Source organism: Chelonoidis abingdonii, unplaced genomic scaffold, assembly GCF_003597395.2.
Source record: "Chelonoidis abingdonii isolate Lonesome George unplaced genomic scaffold, CheloAbing_2.0 scaffold0338, whole genome shotgun sequence".
Taxonomy (NCBI): domain Eukaryota; kingdom Metazoa; phylum Chordata; order Testudines; family Testudinidae; genus Chelonoidis; species Chelonoidis abingdonii.
In genome coordinates this window covers 11419-24330 of record NW_027424599.1, presented here as the reverse complement: position 1 = coordinate 24330, position 12912 = coordinate 11419, and the positions used below count along the sequence as shown (strand labels likewise).

Genomic DNA, 12912 nt, shown 5'->3' with positions numbered 1-12912 from the left:
GTGCTGGGAGCTCTTCTTCTGTCCCCAGCAACCCACCTGAGAGGAGACGCCAAGGGACTTCCGGCCAGGGTATGGACATCTGAATGGTACCTCAGGCTTACACTGTAGCAGCTGTACTGGGTGGCTTCCCCAGCTGAGGTTTCGTACCCTTGATCACCATCCCCTTCTCCCCTCTCTCTTCGCAGCGCCTCACTCCTGCCAATGCTGCAGGCGGCAGCCCCAATCCCCAGTGACAAGGTGAAGGTAGAGCGCAGCAGGGGAGAAGGAAGCCACATGTGATAGCAGTCCGCCCCCCAAGCCCTCTGCACCCACCACAGGGAGAATGGGGAGGCTGGGTTCCTGACCTGAGCACCTGGGGCTTAGGTTAATTTGTGACACCCCACCCCCAGCCACCTACCCTGCAGTCCCCCACTCCTGCCCCCACACTGGGCAAGCGGGGCAGCCCCATACCCAGTGAGGCTAATGGGTTGAGCGACCTAGGCAGCAGCAGGAGGAGGCCACACTGATCGGCAACCACCTACCCCTCAGTACCCACCATAAATTCGGGAGAGTTGCGAGTGGCTTTCTGTGACTGTAGAGAGCCGTACAGCCACCTACGAGCTTATGTCGAGGGCCCATGGTGCTGCGAGTGTGCTGCAGGAGATGTGGGTGGAGGTGGGATCCTCTGCTGGACCCTACGCCTGGCCTTAGCCTGTCTGCCCCCCACGTTCCTTATCCCTCAGCCACTTTCCTCCACCCATGAGCCTGCGCTCTTCCCAGCACCCTAACCCTGATTGAGCATCCCTCTGCCTACGTGAACCCTCATCCCCTGACCTAGGTTCCCCAGCACCAGAAGGCCCTCACACTGAGGGAAAAACGTGCTGCTTAAATTCTGTGGATCAGTTGGGTATCATGTGTTTCAGCAAGGTACTTGATGATTCTTACAGCCCTTATAAAGTATATATACTGTCGATATACAGGTGTTACTATGGAAAGTTCGTTAATGTTTTCTCTGAATACTGTGTGGAATGCCTCGTTTTCCCCTTGCATTTCTCAAATTCTAGATTGATGGGCTAAGGTGGTGTATTATAATGGTCTGTAGTAAGCCGCTGGAAGAGAGCCAAAAGACTCGTGATGCCTGTACTGCACAGAAGAACATGGCTGCACGCCTGAATTCTCTGGGCAAACTGATGTCTGGGCTCTTGCCTCCGCAAGGTGCCGAACTTCGACGCGTCGTTGGAGTAAACATTGAGATCCAGTTGGCCTCCTAAATGCCTGGATAAGAGCAAAGGCTATAGGAGTGGAGTGTCGTCTGCGCTGTGCGGAGGCTTGGAAGTGCGATGGTGTGGAAGTGGATTCCTGTGCGAGTGCTTATGAACTTACTCCACTATCCAAGCCAGTCAGGACGTCGTCTTGTGGAGCACCTGCCTGTCACTGAGCAGACCTGTTCTCCAGGGCAAGAAGCTCTACACACTCCTGTCCTGTTACGACCTCGGGTAGCATTTCTAGTCTTCGCTTCCACACTGTTTGTGCTTTATCACAGTGAGTTGGCCAGGCAGGTCCATGGGGCGACAGAGGTCCCTTGCACCTCCGATACTCGCGTCAGACGTGACCCCTCAGACAGTCAGTACTACAACAGAATTCTAGATCGAATCAGGAACATTCTAGGTCTAACAAGCTTGTTAGGTTAAAAACAGGACCTCAGGCAGGCCATCTTGAGGGCGGTGGGAGCCCACGACCCAATTTCTGGGCTCTCCCATTTCCCCATCAGCTCCAATCTGGACACTCTATCCTCTGGCCTTGGTAGTCTCTGCTGGACAAGAAGCCACCTGTATCTCTTTGTCCCACCTACACTCTCAATTGGACCCTTGCAGGGGGAACTGTAGCACCCACACAGATTCAGAGAAAACTTAAGGACATTCCACTTTGATCCACAACGTCTCTTAATACACATTGACTTCCCCTGAAGCCGTTCGGACCAGCTCTTCTTCAGTATGTCTTTGTCTGCTCGTGTTCCCAGTTGTTCCCAGCATAAGTGAGGGAGCGGACCAAGGCATGCTTCCACTGTTACCTTTTTATCCTTTGTCTTTGCGTCCACGTGCTAGAAAGATGCTTGCATGCAACAGGTCTGGTGGGCTTCACTGGTCATGGTTGGGTCATCCCGCATCCCTCTGGGTTCTGGCTACTGCGTCTACTAGGATCATTAGAGGAGTCTCCCATATGTGTTGGTGCCTATGCTTGCTCACTGTCATTGATATTCATAAATCCCTTGTGACTACATACCTCCCCTGCTGATTAATGTCGTGCGAATCAACTCTCCTGGGTTGTTACCTTCTTGGTATGTCGCCTAAACAAAACTTACAGTAGTCTCTTCAGGATACACAACCTACATACAGCCACATATCCTATACGTTTGACAGTACTAATGATATAGACATTTGGAACGACTAAAATGGGTTTTCAGCTATGAATATCTATAGGACCTGGCTTCGTCTGATGAACTAATATATATCATTTGATGCAATAGGGAATATGGGTTTCAAGGTGTGCTGTTTCGAGGCACATGAATGACGGAGAGGAAACGTGGCTCCTTTCACATCTTCAGAGTGACATCTGGGGAGTTCTCCCTTGCTCCCCCTCCCTTCCCCAGTCACGCGCCACAGAGCAGGCTTCCAGAGACCCACCCACCCACTGCAAGGCCAACTGGGAGATTTGAAAGGCGTCCCCTCTCCTAGTGGGCACCCATTGCAGACTCCAATAGACTCAACAGGAGAGCCCCTTTCACAAAAGTCCAGGAGCATTAGACTGACACTAGGTGGGTTGCTAGAGTCTTTTTCAGTCACTTTTTTACCTGATAGATTTCTCAACATTCCAAGTATCACCTTATCTAACAAGCGACATATTTATTGAATGCACTCAGAATCACATATAATACATAGTAGAAATTCAACTTAAGTGTCACGACCAATGCTACTGAATGTGCTATACACCAATACGTCCCACAAGCAGTGCCTCCTAGAGGCAAGAGTGCGGATTCAGCAGTATAACCAGGGCGACATGCAGTTTACTATTACTAATGCAATTAACTAATTGCTTCGTTCTAGTTAATCTCCCACATTGGCTCACATACTGCCTAGTTGTCCTAAGGTGCTTATGAAGAGGTAGTTACTTCGTCATTGGACTCTCACATTGGACCAATTAGGATCAGTGGTTGAATATTAAATAGCAATGGCTCTAAAACCATTATTTTCAAACCTCTCTGAAGTGAAGGTTTGCTTTGAGATTATTAAAGGAGCTAAATCTAATCATATGGCTTATCATAGCATTGGTTGGAAGACGCCAGCTCAGAAGGTATTGTAGTCCACCCCATGTTCAAAGCAGGACCAACCCAATAAATGCACCCAGCAGGGCTTTTGTCAAGGCTGGGCTCTTGACAACCTCGTAGGATGAGATTCCACCTCTTCTCCCTTAGGAACCCATTCCGTGCTTCACGCGCCTCCTAGGTGAAATAGTCTTCTTCCTATATCCGCCTAGACCTCCCGCTGCAACTGGTACCACAGCTCCTTATTCTGTCATCTGCCAACCATTTGGAGAACAGCACGTAGCCTCCCATCCCTCTCTTGCGGAACCACCCTTCAGGAGTTTGAAGGCTGCTATCAAATCCCCCTTTTCGCCTCCTAACAATAAACCAGTTGGCCCGCCACTCCTGTAAGTCATGTGCCCCAGCCCCCCCATAATCATTTTTGTTGCCCTTCACTGGAACTCTTCCAATTTGTATGCCACAATCTTTTTCTGTTGGGGGCCCAAAACTGGATGTTAATACTCCAGATGGGTGCCTCACCAAGTGCTGAATAGAAGGGGACATAATCATCTGCCCCTGGTTTAGGCAAGAGTCTTAAAATTCGTTTAGCAGCTGAGACAAACACAGTGACTAATGTAACCTGTCTGCCCATCGAGAGTTAGCAGCAACAAGGGCCGAGTTCAGCTATCTAGGGTTTCGTATTCAATAACCACAGTTGCAAAACTGGCTCAATGCCCACCCAGTGACCTGACAATTTTATATACCACCCCTTTGGGATGTCCTTGAGGGTATGGCTACAGTTTGAAATTATCGAGAAGCACCGCTGTTGCGCGCTGTTGACGTGGTGAGTGGTTCGAGCACCTCTAGCGGGATGTAGCGGCAGCGCTGGACGCCATGCTCCGGCAGTGGCATGCGCACTGATATACACTGAGCTGTTCGCGCTGGTTCTTGCAGCGTTCAGGGGTGTGTTTTTTATCACACCCCTGATAGATCAGGCGCGAAAATTGCACACTGTAATGCCATGTAGCCATCCCCTAAGAGGCAATATTCCCCTCTCGCAGGCACTGAGTATCTTGGGGTGTTAGAAAATCCTTTTAATTAAGGAAGGGAAACATTGTCGCGGTAATGTGGGAAACAACCAAAAAAACAGGAAAGTAGTTATTAAACAAACCATGAGCAATAAGACGGCCCAGCCCCAAGGATAGTCTGCAGTGTCTCTTGAAGTCCAGCAACCGTCACAAGGTCAAGGCCCGGCTATATCTTTTCTCAAGGAGTTTCGCGCTCTTAGGCAAAACTATCACCTTGCGCCCTCCCCCAGATCTGCAGCAGCTCCCCCCCCCGCCTTTGCGGCCTGACAGGTGATGCCCCCCGCCCCTGTCTGGTCAGGCTCCCGCAAAGGCCCGCGGTGGCAGCTACCCCAGCCCCCTTGGCCCCGACGTGGAGCGACGCGCCAACCGCCACTGACCCCCTCCGGCGGCGTCTGCCCAACCGGCTCCCAGACCTCGCCCTCCCAATCCAGACCTCTGTCCACGGCCACTTCCAGCGATATCCCCTGCGGTACCTCCCCACGGCTCAAGTACCTGGTGGGCTGGCGGTCCTCTCAAGCACGCTGCACATTGAGCTCGGAACCCCGGCTGCATGGGCTAGCCGCCGACGCAGTGCGCACTGATCCAGGGGGACTACCCCCCTTTGGCTGCAGCTGCTGGCGGTGCGCCTGACCAGGGGACCCCTGGGCTGCAGCTGCTGCGGTTGGTTGCACTGAACCCAGGGGACCCCTGGGCTGCAGCTGGCGGCGGGCGGGGCAACTGACCAGGGAACCTCACTGGGCTGGCGGGGTGCTGGCGCGAGGGATGGCGCGCTGCCCCAGGGACCCCCTTGGGTGCGGCTGCCATGAGAAGGAAGGCCCAGGGGGAGTGGCCCCACTTGACCAGGGGACCCACATGGGCTGCCGCAGATTTCGCTTGCCCAGAGGACGGCCCTTTGGGTGCTGGGGCAGTGGCGCTTTGACCCAAGGGACACCTGGGCTGCCTGCTGCCGACAGCTCAGACTCCCTCTTTCTATCCCAGCGGAAGCAGCGGCGCTCAACCACTTAAAAAAAAATGAGGGCACTTGATTTTTGCGGGTTTCCCCAAATCTTGGCGCCCTAGGCAACCACCTAATCCGCCTAAATGGTTGCACCGGCCCTGCTCACAGTCACCCTCACCCACAGTTTCTGTCTTTGTTCAGTGCAGCCCCCCGAGTTCAGAAGTTCATCTGCAGAGTTTACCTCCCAAACTGGGTGGAAGTGGGGGGAGGTATGGAGGGCAGCTTACATGCTCCACTGCTCAGGTCAACGGTCAATTGCCATATCTCTCAGCAGGGTTCTGCTACAGTTTTCACCACCAGCTGCTCCTCTCCACTAGCCATTCCACTAGCCACTCACCAATATGTCTTCAGGCCCCCACTTAACACAACTCTCAGTAACTTTAGCTCTTTAGTGAGTTCAGCTGTTAGCAGGAAAGCCCCAGTGCTGGCACACTCAGAACCACTTGCCCAAAGTAGGTCTAATGTTTAGACCTAGGAATCAGTGAGTTCAACTCTGCAGCATATAACAAGACTTCTAATGGAGTCAACATTAGCTCTGTCATTGTATAGTGGAGAGCATCAAAGTACTGTTTAGGGCCCTCCAAATGGACCCACATGCACATACCTGTCACCAGCCTCTCTCAGTTCACTGGGCTCTGGAACCCATGTCCCTTGCCTAGCGAGTATTATTTAGTTGAGGGCGAGTCCCTCTCATAGAATGCCAAGTACAGTTCTATGTCCCTGATTCCATAATCAGGATAACAACACTTTATTACTCCTGCTCCAATCACAAAGGGACTAGGGGTCCCACAGCAGCCAAAGTGACCATTTGGGCAAGTCGTCCGTCCATGGGAGTGCCCATGCAACCAAGATCAGCCCCTGAAGTCCTTTTCCACAGCTCACCACCAGATGTCAGGGTAGAGCTCATTCTGCTTCTGCTTACACTAACAAGCAGAAATACCAGAGGCCCAAGGACAGTGGCAGCTGTAAACACTTGATAGACTTACATGGTCAGATGTTCACCCAGTAACTCGACCTCTCGGTAAGAAAGAACAGTACAAACCCCTGCCACAGCTCTCTGGATATCTGTGAACACTCACCTCATCCGACCCCTTCTCCTTAAGGTGGTCATAGATAATTGATATAATCAAAATAGTTTTATGCGTATGTTCTGCTCCTGTCATTATCATGGTCTCTCTCTCTCTGAAAAAATGTTTGTCTCTGTAAGTACAAGATAAATACAAATTAAACTGTAAGAAAAATGTATTTAATTGGTCACTGTAGGACCATACTTTTGAAGCTGTTTATCAGTTTTCCTGGTACAGTGAATAAACCCCTTCAGTATTGTTTGTGCCTGCCTGATTCTTGGGGAAAAGAATCTCCTTGCTTCACACCTTGATCTGCTGGCAATGCTCCTACTAATGCAATCCAATATGCCCGGCAACAAGGGCGCACAGTTGACTAACATCCAGCTTCTTGTCCACTGTAATCCCCAGGTCCTTTTCTGCAGAACTGCCGCTTAGCCAGTCAGTCCCCAGCCTGTAGCAGTGCATGGGATTCTTCCGTCCTGAATGCAGGATTCTGCACTTGTCCTTGTTGAACCTCATCAGATTTCTTTTGGCCCAATCCTCCAATTTGCCTAGGTCACTCTGGACCCTATCCCTACTCTCCAGTATATCTACCACTCCCCCCAGCTTCGTGTCATCCACGAACTTGCTGAGGGTGCAATCCATTCCATCATCCAGATCATTGATGAAAATGTTGAACAAAACCAGCCCCAGGACCGACCTGTGGAGCACTCTGCTGTCCACTAGACATCGAGACTTTGATCACTAACTGTGAAGCCTGACAATCTAGCCAGCTTTCTATCCACCTGATAGGCCAGTCATCCAATCCATACTTCTTTAACTTGCTGGCAAGAATACTGTGGGAGACTGTATCAAAAGCTTTGCTAAAGTCAAGGTATATCACATCCACCGCTTTCTCCATATTCACAGAGCCAGTTATTTCATCATAGAAGGCAATCAGGTTGGTCAAGCATGACTTGCCCTTGGTGAATTCATGTTGACTGGTCCTGATCACCTTCCTCTCCTACAAGTGCTGCAGAATGGATTCCTTGAGGACCTGCGCCATGATTTTTCCAGAGACTGAAGTGTAGTTCCCTGGATTATTCTTCTCCCCTTTTTTAAAGATGGGCACTATATTTGCCTTTTTCCAGTCATCCAGGACCTTCACCAATTGCCATGAGTTTTCAAAGATAATGTCCAATGGCTCTGCAATCACATCAGCCAATTCTCTCAGGGCCCTCGGATGCATTGCATCTGGCCCCATGGACTTGTGCATGTCCAGCTTTTCTAAATAGTCCTTAACCTGTTCTTTCACCACAGAGGGCTGGACACCTCCTCCCCATACTGTGTTGCCCAGTGCAGCGGTCTGGGAGTTGACCTTTTCCGAGAAGACCAAGGCAAAAAAAGCGTCGAGTACTTCAGCTTTTTCCAAACCATCAGTCACTAGGTTGCCTCCCCCATTCAGTAAGGGTCCCACACTTTCCCTGACCACCTTCTTGTTGCTAACATACTTGTAGAAACCCTTCTTGTTACACTTCACATCCCTTGCTAGCTGCAACTCCAATTGTACTTTATCCTTCCTGATTACACCCCTGTAGGCTCGAGCGATATTTTTATACTTCTCTCTAGTGAGGTCTCGCTAGGGAGCATAGACTCAGCAAAATAACTCACAAGGATCGATATTAGGAACAGAAGGGGAAATATAATCTTTGAGATGGAATCTCCATTTTTCTGCTTGGCACTGAAATCGGGGAGAGTCCTTTCCACACAGCTGCTCCAGGAGTCGCTCACATCTAGGATTCTGCTGCTTCTTGTGTTGGGCTTAGTCAACTCTCCTAAGCACGTGGTGACCTCAGTTTACATGTCCTGGTTTCAGGGCTCATTGGAGGGGGGCCACCCTCTGATTCCCATTGGACACGTGCCAAAGGAGGGCTTTAGTTTACCTCTTTCATTTCTTTATCGTTTCCATTGGTATCCAGTAGATGGCGCTGGTGTATAACAGATTTCTTCAATCCTTTTCTTATCGGAGGCATTTTAAGTTTGATTCATTTCAAGGATTGTATTTCACTACCTGCCGGTGCTATCATTTGGGATCCTCCTTCTAAGTAATTTTTCTTAATATCCCAGAGTTCTACTCTGGTTGATATCTTTCAACATTTCTCTGTCCTTGTACCAGACAAAGCCTATCAGAGCCGTAGGGCTAATCGGGGCGACTGCTCTGGGCCCTGTCCTAATGGGTGGTGGGTGAAGACAAACCTGCCAGCCTCGCCCCTTCTGCCCAAGGCTCTGCCCCCCGCCACACTAGAGCTCCAAAACCCCTTCCCACCCTGTAAAAGGAGAAGCCCTGACTCTGAGGGGGCCCCACAACCGGAGGAGCCCAGCCCGCCCACCCCAGCCACATCAGGCTGAGCCTCTGTCACCGGCCTCCCCAATCCACCCCACCCCACCCAAGCACCAAGTTGAGCTGTTGGCCTCCTCACTCCTGAGCCCCACTCCCCCTCGCCAGAGTCGGGCCAAGCCACCGGCTTCCCTGACAGCCAGGCAAGGCCAAGCAGCTGGCCTTCCCCAGCACTAAGCCAGCCCCAGCGGCAAGCTAGGCTGGGCTGGGCTGAGCCATCAGCTTCCCCCAGCACCATGCCAAGCCGCTGTGGCTTGAGTGCCTGCCGGGCTGAGTCAGGCGGAGTCGGGCCAGGCTGAGCCGCCATCTCGCTAGCGCCAGCTCCTCCTGCCCCTGAAGGCCACACTCCCCACACTGAGCTGCCGGCCCCAGCAACCAGCTGAGCCTGCTCCGTCCACTGGTTGCTGTTTCTCCACGTCCCTTCTCACTCTCTCATCCCAAGGAGGAGGGATGCAGCGAGTAGTGGGGATGTGAGGTGGTGTGGAGTGGAGGAGGTGGCGGGGGTCTTGGGGAAGGACTGGGGCCACCGCAACCCAGGTGTCTGGCAGTGGGTCGGCGGCAGCACCATGGAAGGCCAGTGCGATTGGCCAGCTCGGTTGACCCCAGAAGAGACAAATCTATCACTTCTGCCCCAGGCCCCGCATCCCCCTAGGAATGGCCCTGTTGCCTATTATTCTTGAGTGCAACATTTATTTACAGTTAAAACCAATGAACCCCTTATAATCTTCTCAAGTTGGAGGACAGACTCTGCAGTCTTTGCTTACACAAAAGCATTTCACATTAGTTAGGACTTACAACAGAAAAGCTTTTTGTAGCTCGAACGTTTCCTCTCTCACCAACAGAAGTTGGTCCAATAAAAGATACTACCTCCCCCACTTTGTCTCTCTAAGGCCTGGTCTACAAGATTTTAGGTCAAATTTAGCAGTGTTACCTTGATTTAACCCTGGATCCGTCCACACGACAAAGCCCTTTTTTTCGATTTAAAAGGCTCTTTAAATTGATTTCTTACTCCACCTCCGACGGGGGGATTAGCACTGAAATCGGACTTCCCAGGTCAAATTTGGGGTAGCGTGGACTCAATTGGACAGTATTGGCCTCCGGGAGCTATCCCAGAGTGCTCCATTGTGACCGCTCTGGACAGCACTCTCAACTCAGATGCACTGGCCAGGTAAATAGGAAAAGCCCTGTGAACTTTTGAATTTCATTTCCTGTTTGGCCAGCGTGGCGATCTGATCAGCACAGGTGACCATGCAGAGCTCATCAGCAGAGATGACCATGGAGTCCCAGAATCGCAAAAGAGCTCCAGCATGGACCATACAGGAGGTACTGGATCTGATCGCTGTATGGGGAGACAAATCCGTGCTAGCTGAACTCCGTTCCAGTAAAGGAAATGCCAAAACTTTTGAAAAGGTCTTCAAGGACATGAAGAACAGAGGCTATAACAGGGACCCACAGCAGTGCCACGTGAAAATTAAGGACCTAAGGCAAGCCTACCAAAAAAACAGAGAGGCAAATGGTTGCTCCGGGTCAGATTCCCAAATATGCCGCTTCTGTAATGAGCTGCGTGCCATTCTAGGAGGTGCAGCCACCAGTTCCCCAACCGTGTGCTTTGACTCCATAAATGGAGTAGGACACAACACAGAAGCAGTTTTGGGGGACAAGGAAGATGAGGAGGAGGAAGTTGAAGATAGCTCACAGCAAGGAAGCGAAGAAACCAGTTTTCCCAACAGCCAGGATCTGTTTCTCACCCTGGACCTGGAGCCAGTAACCCCTGAACCCACCCAAGGTTCCCTCCCAGACCCACCAGGCAGAGAAGGGACCTCTGGTGAGTGTACCTTTGTAAATATTAGACATAGTTTGAAAGCAAGCATGTTTAATGGTTAATTTGCCCTGGCATTCGCGGCCAGTACAGCTACCAGAAAAGTCTGTTAACATGTCTGGGGATGGAGTGGAAATCCTCCAGGGACATCTCAATAAAGCTTTCCTGGATGTACTCCCAAAGACTTTGCAAAAGGTTTCTGGGGAGGGCAGCCTTATTCTGTTCTCCATGGGAGGACACTTTACCACACGAGGCCAGCAGCATGTAGTTGGGAATCATTGCAGAACAAAGCATTGCAGTGTATGGTCCCGGTGTTTGCTGGCATTCAAACATCCATTCTTTATCTGTCTGTGTTATCCTTAGGACAGTGATATCCTTCATGGTCACCTGGCTGAAATAGAGTGGTTTTATTAAGAGGACATTCAGAGATGCCTGTTCCTGCTGGGCTGTTTTCCTGTGGCTGAACAAAAATGTTCCCTGCTGTTAGCCACGTGGTGGGGGGAGGGCTGAAGCCATCAAAATATGACCTTGTAACGAAAGCACATGTGCTATGTAATGTTAACAGCAAGGTTTACTGTGAAAGAGTGTAGCCATTGTTCTATAAAATGTGTCTTTGTAACTACCACTCTCCCTTTTTTTCCCTCCACCAGCTGCATATGTTTCTCCTTCCCAGAGGCTAGCGAAGATTAGAAGGCAAAAAAACGCACTTGGGAGGAAATGTTCTTTGAGCTCATGCTGTCCTCCCACATTGACAGAGCATAGCAGAATGCATGGAGGCAGATAAGGTCAGAGTGCAGGAAAGTACAATATGAATGTGAGGAGAGGTGGCGGGCTGAAGAGAGTAAGTGGTGGGCTGAAGAAGATAGGTGGCATCAGCTTGCTGACAGAAGTCAGGAGTCAATGCACAGGCTGCTGGACCATCAAACTCATATGCTTGGAAAGGCAGCAGGAAAGGCAGCAGGAGCACAAACCGCCGCGACAGCCCCTGTGTAACCAACCGCCCTCCTCCCCAAGTTCCATAGCCTCCTCACCCAGACACCCAAGAACACGGTGGGGGGGCCTCCGGCCATCCAGCCACTCTACCCCAGAGGATTGTCCAAGCAATAGAAGGCTGGCCTTCAATAAGTTTTAAAGGTTTTAAATTTTACAGTGCAGTGTGACCTTGTCCTTCCCTCCTCCCCCACCCCTCCCAGGCTACCTTGGCAGTTAACACTCTATTTGTGTGATGAATTAATAAAGAATGCATGAATGTGAAGCAACAATGACTTTATTGCATCTGCAAGTGGTGATCAAAGAGGGTCAGGGAGGATGGTTAGCTTACAGGGAAGTAGAGTGAACCAAGGGGAGGGGGGGATTCATCAAGGAGAAACAAACAGAACTTTCACACCATAGCCTGGCCAGTCATGAAACTGGTTTTCAAAGGTTCTTTGTTGCGCACTGCACCCTCCTGTACTCTTCTAACCGCCCTGGTGTCTGGCTGCATGTAATCAGCGGCCAGGCAATTTGCCTCAACCTTCCCCCCTGCCATAAACGTCTCCCCCCTACTCTCACAAATATTATGGTTCACACAGCAAGCAGTAATAACAATGGGAATATTGGTTTCGCTGAGGTCTAACTGAGTCAGTAAACTGCTCCAGTGCATTTTTAAACATCCAAATGCACATTCTACCACCATTCTGCACTTGCTCAGCCTATAGTTGAACAGCTCCTAATTACCGTCCAGGCTGCCTGTGTACGGCTTCATGAGCCATGGCATTAAGGGGTAAGCTGGGTCCCCAAGGATAACTATAGGCATTTCAACATCCCCAGTGGTTATTTTCTGGTCTGGGAAGAAAGTACCTTCCTGCAGCTTTTGAAACAGATGAGAGTTCCTGAAGACGCGAGCATCATATACCTTTCCCAGCCATCCCACGTTGATATTGGTGAAACATCCTATGTGATCCACCAGTGCTTGCAGCAGCATTGAAAAGTACCCCTTGCGGTTTATGTACTCACTGGCTTGGTGCTCCGGTGCCAAGATAGGGATATGCGTTCCATCTATCGTCCCACCACAGTTAGGGAATCCCATTTCAGCAAAGCCATCCATTATGGCCTGCACATTTCCCAGAGTCACTTCCCTTGATATCAGCAGCTTTTTGATTGTGTTGGCTACTTGGATCATAGCAGCCCCCACAGTAGATTTTCCCACTCCAAATTGATGCCCGACTGACCAGTAGCTGTCTGGTGTTGCAAGCTTCCACAGGGCTATCGCCACTCGCCTGTGAACTGTGAGGGCTGCTCTCAT

General features: G+C 50.7%; 1 pseudogene; it reads left to right on the top strand.

Annotated features, from left to right (window-relative positions):
• The first annotated feature begins 10057 nt into the window (after positions 1-10057).
• LOC142046018 (uncharacterized) lies at positions 10058-11808 on the top strand (annotated as a pseudogene).
• The last annotated feature ends 1104 nt before the right edge of the window (positions 11809-12912 follow it).